The sequence below is a fragment of the Capra hircus genome, chromosome 15 (assembly GCF_001704415.2).
Source record: "Capra hircus breed San Clemente chromosome 15, ASM170441v1, whole genome shotgun sequence".
Classification (NCBI taxonomy): Eukaryota; Metazoa; Chordata; class Mammalia; order Artiodactyla; family Bovidae; genus Capra; species Capra hircus.
The window spans coordinates 17,076,013-17,089,313 of record NC_030822.1 but is presented as its reverse complement, the minus strand read 5'-3'; the positions used below and the strand labels follow the sequence as shown (position 1 = coordinate 17,089,313).

Genomic DNA, 13,301 nt, shown 5'->3' with positions numbered 1-13,301 from the left:
TTGGTCACACCTCACCATTGCTTTTCTTCAATGCAGTCTTCTGTGAACAGAGGGGTCTGTCTGTTCACAGACCTTTTCTCTCCAGGCAGCCAATCTTGAAACGTGGTGTCAGGAATAAGCAAGAAGGCAAGTCACCATCATGACCATGTAAATGACCAGGGCAGGGAATAGAAAGGCCAGAGGGGTGACACTTCAGGATTTCTTTAAGGTTTTTCATTGCTCTTCAAAATCACCCACTCCTGGCTCCCAGAGACCTTGAAAATCCTCCTCAAGAGAGACCTGCCCCTTTATATCCCTGCAGGAGACCAGATGAAAGCCAGAAATCGAAGGAAAGGCATTCACCGACACCTCGGTGTGAAGGATCTTCTCAGATCTCTCCCAGAGAACAGGACTTGCTGGGGGAAAATCCCCAGACACAGGTCCTGACCAAAACCACATCCAGAAGCCAAATAAAAGGAGGAGAGGCCAGAACACTGGATGTGAGTTTTGCACCAGTCAGTTCTGAAGTCACCGCGTTCAAATTCTGTGGCCTCAGCAGGGTTTCTTAAGGCTACCGATATTCTTTTTCTACTTTTTTATTCGGAGACTAGTTTCACATGTGTGTTCAATTTACGAAAATTAACTAAGCTGGTGATTTAAAGTCTATGTGCTTTTTTGTGTGCACCTTAGACTTGAAAAAACACTTTAAGAAGATCCTCTAGAGAAGGAAATGGCAACCCTCTCCAGTATTCTTGCCTGGAGAATCCCATGGACAGAGGAGCCTGGTGGGTTACAGTTCATGGGGCCACAAAGAGTCAGACCCAATTGAGTGGCTGAACAGCAGCAACAGCAGCAAAGGGCTTCTTCAGATGAGACAAAATTGGTGGGGTTTCTGGGTAGCCCAGGCTAACCTGAGAGTGATCTCATGGGCCCCAAGAAAGAAATTCCCGGGTTTTATCTGCCTCTGCATTCCCATGCCCATAACTGCAAAGTACTCTCACACAGTTTAACTTCCAAAAGAATGTTCCTTGTAGGCTCTTCTCTTTTCATTCTTCTTTTGAATTATAAACAATAACCAACATTTTATCCATTGAACTTATAAACACATAAGTTAATAGTAACTTAGTAAGGCCTTCCCTGGTGGTCCAGCAGTTAAGAATCTGCCTGCCAAGGCTAGGGACATAGGTTCGATCCCTGGTCCAGGAGGATCCCACATGTCACAGAGCAACTAAATTCATGCAGCCACAACTATCGAGCTGCACTCTAGAGCCCCAAAGCCACAACTAGAGGGTAGCCCTCTGCTCGCCACAGCTAAGGAAAGCCCAGCAGCAGCAATGAAGACCCGTGCAGCCAAAATAAATAAATTAAAAATAGTCACAACTTAACAATTGCATAGTTTACAAAATATTTTCACATCTATTAACTGATTTCTTTATGATGTCCTCTACTGGGAAGGAGTTATTCCATCTCAGACATGGAGATTCTGAAGCTCGCTCAAATTCAGAAGCAGCTGGGCAGGGGCTTGAACCAGCTGGTCTTGCAGCAAAATGAAATCCTGTGTTGTACTCTGCCTTTGAGTCTAGGGTCCTTTGGCTATATCCTCTCTAGGGATGTCTGCAGAGTGATGGACACAAAAATATTTCCATCTATGCCCAGGCCCTGGCAACTTATGGGACATGCGAATCTAGCTCCCAGAGAAGGAAAGCAGAGAGAGGAGTACGACCCTAGTGGAGAAAAAAGGTAATGTGAGTTCAGGGAACCCATCATCTTGTCACCTGTCCTGGACCATCAATGCTCCTGGGTGCTTTTTTTTTTTTTTTTTTTTTTTTAAGAAAACACAGATCTCTAAGCCCCATCCCTGACTATCCCAGTTCAGCACATTGGTTGAGTTCTAGACCTGTGGACTTTTTAGAAAGCATTCAGGTGGCTTTGCTGTTGTCGATCCACAGGCTGATGTCCAGTCAAAATCTGAACTGGTGTGATGAAGGGGAGCTTATGATTTCACACATCTCACCATCTTGCCACTGGACAGCTTTCACTATTACAAGGCTCCTCCTTTATGATGAGACTAAATTTTCCCTGTGGCTTCTACTCATTGGTTATTTTTCTACCCCATAGAATAGCACCAGGCAACATACTAGACATTTCTCATGCGTTATCTCACTGACCACTCCAAACACTTTCACGACACAGATACTATTATTATTCCTTTTCATAGACAAAAAACTGGAGATCAGAGAGGGGAGGTCATTTGCCCAAAGCCGGGCAGCTGGTGAGTGACTTAACTGAGATGGGAACCTAGCTCTACCTATGTACGGGGCATGTTCTCAATCATGACACACTTGTAATACCTGAAGCCTAATTCCTTCCCTACCCACCAGCTTTCCCATAATTTTCTCTTCCTCAAGTTCCTGACCACCCTGGTTGCTGCACTTCAAACCACTTACATCCACTTACAATGTACCTCCTAGGCCAGACACAACTCTCCAGGTGGGGTCTGGCCATGTCCCTGCCCCCTGAGACAGTCAAGGACAGGCTTTCTAAAGTCTACCAGAGCTGAGGCTTTGGTCCTGCATTTGAAGAATGAAGGCCAGTACCTAATCTTACACTTGAGAAAGAACAGATCAGGAGTACTGATAATAAACAGGGACCATTGATTGACTTTTATTGTGTACCAGTATAATAGTACAGATACAGAATCATGCCCACTCTCCCAAAATGTCCATGCCCTAATCCAGGACCCATGAGAATGTCAGTTACATGGCAAAAGGGAATTAAGGTTACTCATTAACTGACTTGAGATATAGTTTATTCTGAAATATCCAAGTGAGACATATATCATCACAAGTGCTCTTATAAGTAGAAGGAGGCAGGAGAGAGAGAGAACTAGAGAAATGGCAACGTAAGAAAGACTCAGTCTAACATCATTGGCCATGAGTCAAAGGATGCGTGGACAGCTTCTGGAAGCTGGTAAAGGCCAAAACCCAAGCTCTTCTTTACAGTCTTGCTGACATCTTGATTTTAGGCTGCGCATGTATGCTAAGTTGCTTCAGTTATGTCCGACTCTTTGTGACGCCATGGACCATAGCCTGCAAGGCTCCTTTGTCCATGGGATTCTCTAGGCAAGAATACTAGAGTGGGTTGCCATGCCCTCTTCTAAGGGATCCTCCCGACTCAGGAATCGAACACATGTCTCTTACATCTTCTAGACTGGCAGGCAGGTTCTTTACCCCTAGCACCACCTGGGAAGCCTTTAAAACACTTACTTTGTAGTAATTTGTTATAGCAACAATAGAAAAGTAATAGTCCCAGAACATAGGCTAAGTGTCTTATTTGCTGTTTATAGTAAGCTGAAGAGGCAAGATGGCAGACACTGGGAGTTTCTGATCAATAGTCACTCTTCTCCTTCTAGAGTTCTGTTCAGAGAGGCCGCTGGCTTGCCTCTCAGTCTCCCTTCCTGTGATGCAGGCAGACTTCTTCGACATCACCCTTCCTCCCTTCTTCCACTAGTGAGGGAAGCTTAGATAAACAGAGGCTAAAGCACCATATTTCCTTAACCATTAGCCTGTTTCAAAGACTGGTCAACATCCTGTCTCTAAATGGTACCCATCACCTGTGAAAATTAATAAAAGGAAACTCACTACAGTGGAGTTAGGGGACCAGAAGGGAGATCTCTCATGCACAAACCAATGGGAAGAGACATACCTTGCATCTCCAGGAGGGAGAGACACTACCCTGATCAGGAAGAAGGAAGATTTCTGCTTTCCTGGCAACAGTTAAGCCAATGAGAGACTGTCAGAGCTCAGCCAATGAGAAGCCACTAGATTTTGAACTCAAAGTTTTCTCTGATGGACTTTTTGTTTATAGCAGTCCCTCCCAACTTCCTCTTCTCCTCTATAAAAGTCTCCTCTTCTTCTTTTTTTTTTTTTTTTACCAGATTTATACATGTTTCATTATAGTTGCATGTCCTAAATTTCACTTCTTCACTTCTCCTAAGTAAACCTGTCTTGCTAGTAAAAAATAACCAGCTGTTTCATTGTTTTAGGTTAACACGCCCAAGGAAGCACTTCAGGGCCTCCTAGATGACTTGTGTTTTTTCTTACCTTGGTTCCTTCTGCTGCTGCTGCTGCTAAGTCACTGCAGTCATGTCCGACTCTGTGTGACCCCATAGACGGCAGCCCACCAGGCTCCCCCGTCCCTGGGATTCTCCAGGCAAGAACACTGTCCAATGCATGAAAGTGAAAAGTGAAAGGGAAGTCGCTCAGTCATATCCGACTGTTCGTGACCCCATGGACTGCAGCCTACCAGGCTCCTCCGTCCATATGATCTTCCAAGCAAGAGTACTGGAGTGGGGTGCCATCGCCTTCTCCGTGGTTCCTTCTAATGAGCCGCTAAATTTATGGCTATTAATCTGTCAACTTCAAGGAGTTGCAAGTGACTGCAAGGAGATCAAACCAGTTAATCCTAAAGGAAATCAGTCCTGAATATTCATTGGAAGGACTGATGTTGAAGCTGAAATTCCAATACTCTGGCCACCTGATGTGAAGAACTGACTCATTGGAAAAGACCCTGATGCTGGGAAAGATTGAAGGCAGGAGGAGAAGGGGACAACAGAGGATGAGATGGTTGGATGGCATCACCGACTCGATGGAGATGAGTTTGAGCAAGCTCTGGGAGTTAGTGATGAACAGGGAAGCCTTGTGTGCTGCAGTCCATGGGGTCACAAAGAGTCGGACATGACTGAACTGAACTGAATCTGTCAACTAGATATTCAGTCCCTGTTAATTCCACCAGACTGACTGCCCAATCTCCTCTTAACTAGTCTTGTATGTTTATTTTACAAGTGATAAACGGAGCCATTCAATCACCAGGAAAATTCCTTCTTAAGAGAAGAATGTGTATTTCTCAAACTGGTAACTTAATGAGACAGATTGGTTCACAGTGGTCTACATAAATTTGGCAAAGCCCACAAGTGGAATACATCCTTTTTTATGATCCATTCCCCACCCCCACCCCCACTTTTAATAGCTAGATGTATAGTTCATGGTGTTCTAGGACTATATTACTTCTTATATTAAACCTGAAATCTTAATTGACTCTTTGACATTGTTTCTTTGAATAGTCCTTTCTTGTGTTGCACTTCATATTTTATTACATTCAAATTGCCTCCTTAATGTCTGAATATCTTCCCCATTAGGCTTTAAACTCTGTGGGGGAAAGGCCCGTATCTACTCCTGGACCCAATATTTATGAGGTGCTCATTCAGATTTCATTGGGGCTTCCCTGGTAGCTTAGCAGGTTAAGAATCTGCCCGCAGTGAAGGAGACCTGGGATCGATCCCTGAATTGGGAAGATCCCCTGGAGGAGGGTGTGGTAACCCACTCCAGTGTTGACTGGAGAATCCCCATGGACAGAGGAGCCTGGTGAGCTACAGTCCATGGGGTTGAAAGAGTGAGACCTGATGGAATGACTAAGCACACAAGATTTCACTGAGCAGGTACCAGGGGGACCCAAGTCTTTAGGATCTAGGAGGTGACTTTGTCAACAAGTGGCAGGAGCTTCCCCAGATCAGGCACTAAATAAGAGGCTGATCCTATGGATATGGATTTGGAGAGAAGCACAAACAAAGCACAAGGAAAGAATATACAAAACTCCTCAGGCTTGACGTTGACCGGAAGCTCAACTAACATCTGATGACCCTGCCAAAAGCAACTAGGGCCTCTAATTACTACAAGTAGTCATACCTTGACTTTTTATACACTCTTGAACCATTCCAGTCACAGCTCTTCCGATATCCCTGGAAGGGGTCTGGTATGTTGGCCATTGGACCATCAACACCATTTCACTCCACACAACTGAAGTGAAAGTTCTTCATCCCAGGTGCTTGGGAAGAAAGGTTCAATCTTGCTCAAACCGTAAAAATCTTTCATTTATTTCTGAGTGTGCTTTATTTCCACACCAAGGACTTATCTGGTTGGCTCCTAAATCATGACATCAAAACAAGGATCATGTCCTATCGTTCCTTGAATCCACTATACAACAGCATGCACAATGCCAGGACCTAATAGGTGTTCAGTGAAAACTAGTAGATCAAAATAAGTGCTAGGACAACAGATGATAATAGGGCTTAGATAAGATCTACAGCGCTCCTTGAAATCAGTTCCCTGGACTCCAGGACATCCTAGGGCTTTGAGTTAATACAGAAGTAGCAGGCTTTCTTGCCATGGGCAATTTCGCCTCCTTCTTCCTCCCAGCCCATGTGCGCTAACGTCACATTCTGCTGACACTTGGCCCATTGTCCCGTACTTGAGAACAGATCTAACTTCACAGTGCAATACAGGGTAAGGGGAGAAGAGGTTTTACATCACACAACACCTAGCAAACATAGAATAAAAGCTCATGTAATCATCTTTGCCCTTCCTCCTCATACTCCTCCACAGTCCTCACTCTCAGTTACCATAGTCCATTGAGCAAAACACAAGCCTGATGGATTGTCCAAGAGCTACCCAGCTCTTGTTCTTCAAGCATGCTCCTTTTAGTGGGTCTCTTCCCCATCCCTACACAGTATAACAAGTACTTCCAAAGAGGTCTTTCTTAGACACTAAGCAAATATTCTTATGCTTTTATACCAAATATAAAGGAGAGAAGTCACAGAACCCATTTACTCCTTTAGGCAAATATTCCTTTTATTTTTGGCTAAGTTCAGTCAGAAGTAACTTTAGCAACGTTAAAGGTAACAATCTGAGAAGTAATCCTAAAAATCCCTTTTAATTTGCAGTGATAAATTGTTAACCATTTACATTTTTCTTAACTAAACATTATTGCTCTTTGTTTGGATCTAAAGTACCAAAGGTGTTTGGCCACTTTCCTGCCTTTGTAAGTGAAGTCTGAGGAATATGACAAAGCTTGAATGAAATAGGCAAGATTTTCCACTTGGAGAGTACTGCAAGAAATGCCATATACCATTTTTTGAGGTGTTAGTCCACACAACTATCTTTCCCCCAACTTCATTTTTTTCCCCACCAATTCTTCCTTTCAGTCTATGGAAGGGCTTATAACACAAAAGTAACACACAGTTGTTGTTACAACTTTTTAAAATTTCAATTATTGAACAATGTTTAAAAGCTAATATATTTCGTGTCAAAATTCAGATTTCTCTCATCTCTTAGAGTACTAGAAATATCTAGGTATCCTCCAACTTAATTCCTGAGTGATAACAATCAACTAGAACTGAGAAGTGATTGTCCTTTAGACAAACACAAATTTTCTACTCTGCCCCAGTTCCCACCAGTCCCTATTGCTCCCTGATGTCGAAGCCCAGTGTCAGATACAAAAACAGCTTACACTGCTGTTTTTCCTGAAAGAAATGTGAAGAGGAGCATAAACCACCTCCTGACTTCATTTATACACCTGCCTGGCTCCTGTTAAGTCAGCAATCCCTGTCCCCTGTAGTTCTGTCACTGTATAGATGAAGACTTTTCCTGTGTGCATAAACGAAATCCTCAAGCAAGGACTGAGTATTTATTGGCCAGGAGTGTGGTTCAAAGTGAATCAAGTTGTTACTAAAGATGTCACATAATTTCCAACTTTGAACAAAGTTTCCCAGGGGACAAGCGTGAAAAGCAAGTGACCTGTGCCCACCTTCCCCGAGAGCAGGCACAGACAATGCAAGGAAGAACAACAACTGTCAGCCAGCAGGCCAGGGAGCGTGGAGCAGGCTTTACATGGTCTTTTCAGCAGGTCTCCTTGCTATCATGGCCCCAGGATTAGAACCCTCTAGAGCAATGACTCAATCTGTGCTAAAATGCTGAGAATGACTTCAGCCTTTTATTTTTTTTTTAACAAGTCTACAGTGAGGGGCGGGGTGTGCAGATTTGGCAATCTGGACTCCAATCTGTATAGTCCGGCTGGACAGCAGTTACTTGCAGCATCTTTTAAGACAGACGTTTTGTACAATGTGAGAAGTGATTGTTAAGTTATTTTACAGATGAGTAAACAAGATTAAGTAATTTGCCTGCTGTCAAATAGCTAGGAAAGGACAGAGCTGGAAATCACAGCCTGATCTGTGTTTACTCAAAACCTCTTCCTTTTTTACCATAAAAATGGCAGCTGCAAGAACCTGGAACTTTCAAATGAGAATACCATTCTTAGATATTCCGTTAGTTACTGAATCATAGACCTGACTTCCAATTGTTCCAAGTCGAGTGTGGTGTGATGTGATGTGATGTGGTGTGTGTGTGTGTAAGAAAAAGAGATTACTATTTTGCACTTTCTTTTACTTTGCCTTCAGAAGTAAACTTTTCATTCTCCAGTCTTAACCAACACACCCAACGTCAACCTCATAGCTCATAATTCTTCTGAAATAAATATAAAATTTAGTTATCGAAAGCTACATTCCCCAGTATGTTGAGCATATAGGTAGCTTCAGGCCAAATTCTTTCAAGCTTCAGCCATGGCAACAAGGGTTGCAAAATCAAGGCAGCATGATGAAGTCACTGGGAAGTAATTAGCAAGGTCCCAGAGCTTCCATGGCAGTAGTCCCTCCTCCCACCTGTTCTCAGACCATGTTGACAATCCAGACCCAAAGCAGGCCACTTGCCTTAACTCTATGACTGAAGAAAGTGTTCAGAAAAGAGATTGCTAATTTGAGATTTTCCTCTGAATGATGTAAGGACTCATTTGTCAGAGAAAGGAACATGGTCTGTCATGAGTTTGCACTAGCTTCCTAGCAACAGTGCAAAGCAAATCTGATCTAGTCTCAGATTCCTCCCTTAGAAGATGATGATGAAAATAGGTTTCTTGGCATTCCCCACCTAATTTTCTTTGAAGGTAACCAGATAGGTCAATTCCTCAATTGCATCCTACCGAATAGGTCCTTTTACCCATTGGTCTTAGTTATCGATAACTGTGCAAGTTATACTGCTACAATTTAGACAGCACACCAACTCTGGGGCAAGTGACTTTCTTTACTTGATCTTCACAAGTCATTATGGGAAGACTGCGAATATTCCCATTTTATAGGTAAGAAAACTAACATGCCTAAGTTCACCCACAAAGCAGCAGAACCACAGAGCGAAACCTACATCTGTCTAACTCTAAAGCTCAAGTTTTTGAAGTCTGCATTTGAGAAACTGGGCAGCCCATGCAAATACTCCATCTTTTGCTCTGCTTTTTGTACCTAACTGAGTTTAGAGCAGAAGTCAGCAAATCATAGCCCACCAAATGGATCACAAAGCATTAAATATTTACCATCTGATCTTTACAGAAAAAGTTTGCTGACCCTTGCCTTAGAGGAATGATAAACCAAACCCCAAATGTTCCATTGTGTTTACTGAGGTCCCTGTAGTACTTGAGATCAGAGGAGTCTATGGCTTATTTTTGATTCATGAGAAATGTCTTTTTGTTGATTTATGTAAATTAACTGGTTTATAAGGCTGAGTAATGACCATCGGAAATAAATTTGTGGAAAAAAAGAGAAGCTACAGAGCTCTGGTTCTACAATATCCATCTCTTGGGTTGCTGTGGGGCTGTCTATTGGTTAACCAACCCCACAGAGGGCTTTGCTGATCATGAAGACTTTGCCCAAAGGGTATGACCCTCTTTTGTTGTTATTCAGTCACTAAATCATGTTCGACTCTTTGCGACTCCATGGGCAGCAGTACACTAGGCTTCCCTGTCCTTCACTATATCCTGGAGTTTGCTCAGATTCATGTCTATTGAGTCGGTGATGCTATCTAACCATCTTATCCTCTGCTGCCCCCTTTTCCTATTGCCTTCAGTCTTTCCCAACATCAAAGTCTTTCCAATGAGTCAGCTCTTCGCATCAGGTGGCCGAAATATTTAGCTTCAACATCAGTCCTTCCAATGAACATTCAGGGTTGGTTTCCTTTAGGATAGACTGGTTTGATCTCTTTGTAGTCCAAAGGACTCTCAAGAGTCTTCTCCAACACCACAATTCAACTCTCTTTGGGCACACAGGTCTCTGTAAATGTTGATGGGGGATATGAGGGGAAACCTTTCATCAGCATATAGCCAAATTGGAAACTAGCTGTTTGGATGGCTACCAGCATGCTAAGCCAACAGAAACAATGACAAAGAGGGAAGTAAGTAAGGCAATGAGTAACTATTCATTTTATTCACTGTTTTCAAAAGCATCAAGAAGTATTCAGTAATCTTCGTGTAAAACAGACATCTGAGTCATCCCAACAGCAGGCAGTTCTCCTGGGTTATAAAAACATACTGGTCCAGAAGAAGGTCTTTCCACTGGGTCAAGAATGTGCCAAGAGCTGTACTGATACGAAGTCACTACATTACTCAGTTTGGATCCACAATCAATGAATACTTATGACTTGATTCTACTTCTGTTTTAAAATGTACTAGGTGTACCATGTGTTTACAGGGCAGAGTCCTTCAGGACTGCAGGAGAGGAGCCAGAGGTAACAGCTGCAAATTCCGAAAATGCCACCGGTTTGCTGTATCTACTTGTACGTGAGTTCCCCCTGGTCTGAGCCTAAGATTCATGGCTAAAAGGAGACATTTGCATTGGATACCTCTGTGGTCCCTTCCAGCTCTTTGAGTAGGTGGAGTGGAAGCCCCACTAACAGGGTAGAAACTGTCCTGGAACACATGGCTGACATATTACTCACAATGCATTATGTCTCATTATCCAATTAGTGTTCTCATAATTATTCTCAATGTTATCATTGTTATTATCTTTACTTACAGCCTAAATGCTAATAATAGCTAGTATCTGTTAATTACTTTGTATGTGCAGATGTTATCTGGAATATATGGGAGAAGATCCTGTGCATTCTTTTAGATCAGAGATCACCAAACTCTAGCCATTGACCAAATCCAGCCCACTGCCTATTTTTGTAAATAAAGTTTTATCAGAACATGGCTAGGCCCATCATTTACCTACTGTCTATGGTTGCTTTTGCACTACAAGGGCAGGGTTGAGGAGTTGTAGCAGAAACCCTATAATGTTTGTTATCTGGCCCTTTACAGAAAAAAAAATTGCTGACCTCTCATTTAGCCCTTACTCTGCAAACCTGTTGCTCTTGCCTACCTAGTATCCACATACTACTTTCTTGGTTTTGTCATTTTTAACTTCCCTTAGGACACCTCCTTTGGTGACCCTGTGGTTTGGGTGGAGCTGACCCACTGCCCACCTCAAGCCTGACAAATCAAGATACTCCATCCTCAGGACAAGAGAGATTCAGAGGTGGGAATGTAAGTTTCAGTCCTAAGACTGAAATTGGAAATTGTGAGAAGGAAAAACTCTTTTTTTTTTTTGCAGAGGTTTCTGAGCTGCTAGGATGTAAGTCCAGAGCTAACAAGACCCTGCATGGATATCTGTGTTTGAAGACAACAGAAGATGGAAAAAGAACAGTCCTAATGGTAGGATTTTAGCTTCTGGATCCAACGCTACCTGAAGCCAGCTCTGGACTTTTCAGCTAATAAGCCAATACATTCACGTATTAAAGTCAGATTAAGTCGGCATCTATCACTCGCAAGTAAACAAAACAATCCTTTGATATAGACAATTATTTTGCCCATGGAGACTTACCTGCCCAAAGTTACATAGCTATTGGGTAGCAGATGGCAGAGGTTAGGACCCAGTTCTACATGGGGCTCTGTGAGATGAAACAGACGTAGAGTTCTCCAGATCCAGATTAGGACAGGAACACAACCAACAGCTTATTTTCCTTTCTCTGAAAAAGGAATCTGCCTAACTGTATCTCTGCTCTCTAGAGAATAGTTCTTTGGGGATCATCCTGTTTTCCACTTGTGACAAGGCCCAGTAGAGTACTGGTTTCTCAGGTGGTAATTCAGAGGCAGTTGTAGTAAAAAGTGGTCTCTTAGCCATTTCTCAAGCCCTTTATTCTTGCCATACTTAAAAGGCGAAAAAATTTGCTGCAGAGAAAACTGACCTCCTTCTGTTAGAGCATATGGTTATCTAGCAATCAACATAGGTAAACAGGTAGTCTCCATGCTGGGAGAAAGGATTATAAATTAGGATCCTTCAGGGCTTTGCTTTTGCTGAAGCAAGGATTCCGTGAAATCTCACCCAACTGGATCCATCCACCCACAGGGCACTGAAGGGGAGCAGAACATGCCAACCCCAAAATATGCCTCTTTGGCTTAAGGATCACCTTGAGGTGAAGTCAATCAAGATCCAGCAGACTGAGTAAAGCTTTTTGAGCGTGATCAGTCTCCCAGTCATGTCTGACTCTTTGTGACCCTTAAGGACTAGAGCCCACCAGGCTCCTCTGTCCATAGAATTTTCCAGGCAGGAATACTGGAGTGGGTTGCCATTTCCCATTCCAGGGTATCTTCCCAACCCAGGGACTGAACCTGCATCTTTTGCACCCCCTGCACTGGCAGGCAGAGTCTTTACCACTGCGCCACCTGGGAAGACCTTTTTACCTTCTTCTTAACTGTCTAAAAGAATTTAGAAAGGAGGTCTGTATTTCTGGAAGAAAACTATGACCAGATGTAACTTTTTCATCTGAGAGACTTACCAGCATGGCAGGGCAAACATTTATCTACTAAATATCTGCCCTTCTTTTCTTCCTATGGATTGCCTTTCCCCTCTTGAAGCCCTAAACCCCTATCCCATTTCTTGGCTCGGGATGATATATAAGTCTCGATTGCCTGGCTGCCTTTGGGTCTCAGATCTTTGTGGAGTTCCTGTACATATATGCACAAGTAATTAAATCTGCTTTCCTCCTGTTAATCTGCCTTTTTATTACACAGGCTATCACCCAAGAACCTAGAGGAAAAGGGGAAAAATGATCACCTCCTCCTACAGCATCTTCTTACATTCTCCGAAGAGAAAGACAGACACAAGGACGAGATAGGGCAGGGTATGTCAACCCCAGCTCAGAGGGGTCTCTGGTTGCGGTGTGATCCAGTGCTACACTTTCACCAGCTGGAGGACTTCAGAATGAGGACTGGACCTCAGACAGGCATCCCAGGGGACACACAAGACCTTCCGTCAGGGGTGTAGTGACCCCCAACAAACCAAGATGAGAAAATAAATTTGAGAGTTCTAAATAATTTTCAACCACAAGAGTTAAGCATAGGTTGGAATAGAATGATGATTCTATTCTATCTGATGATAAATGATTAGATAGATAGAAAATATACACACTTGTTATTATATATTAGGCTGGTGCAAAAGTAATCATGGTTTTTGCACTGCTGAAACTTGCCATTTGATATTGGAATGCCTTCTTAAATAAATGTGGTTGTGTTATACATCATTTTAATGCACATTTCTTGCTTTCTGTTTTTTTTTTTTGGTTAAGGACTTATTA

General features: G+C 42.8%; 1 protein-coding gene across 4 annotated transcripts in view; it reads right to left on the bottom strand.

The window, feature by feature from the left end:
• SLC1A2 (solute carrier family 1 member 2) overlaps positions 1–13,301 on the bottom strand; it is a 159,202-nt gene that overhangs the window by 71,926 nt on the left and 73,975 nt on the right. The gene's annotated exons all lie outside the window — the stretch shown is intronic.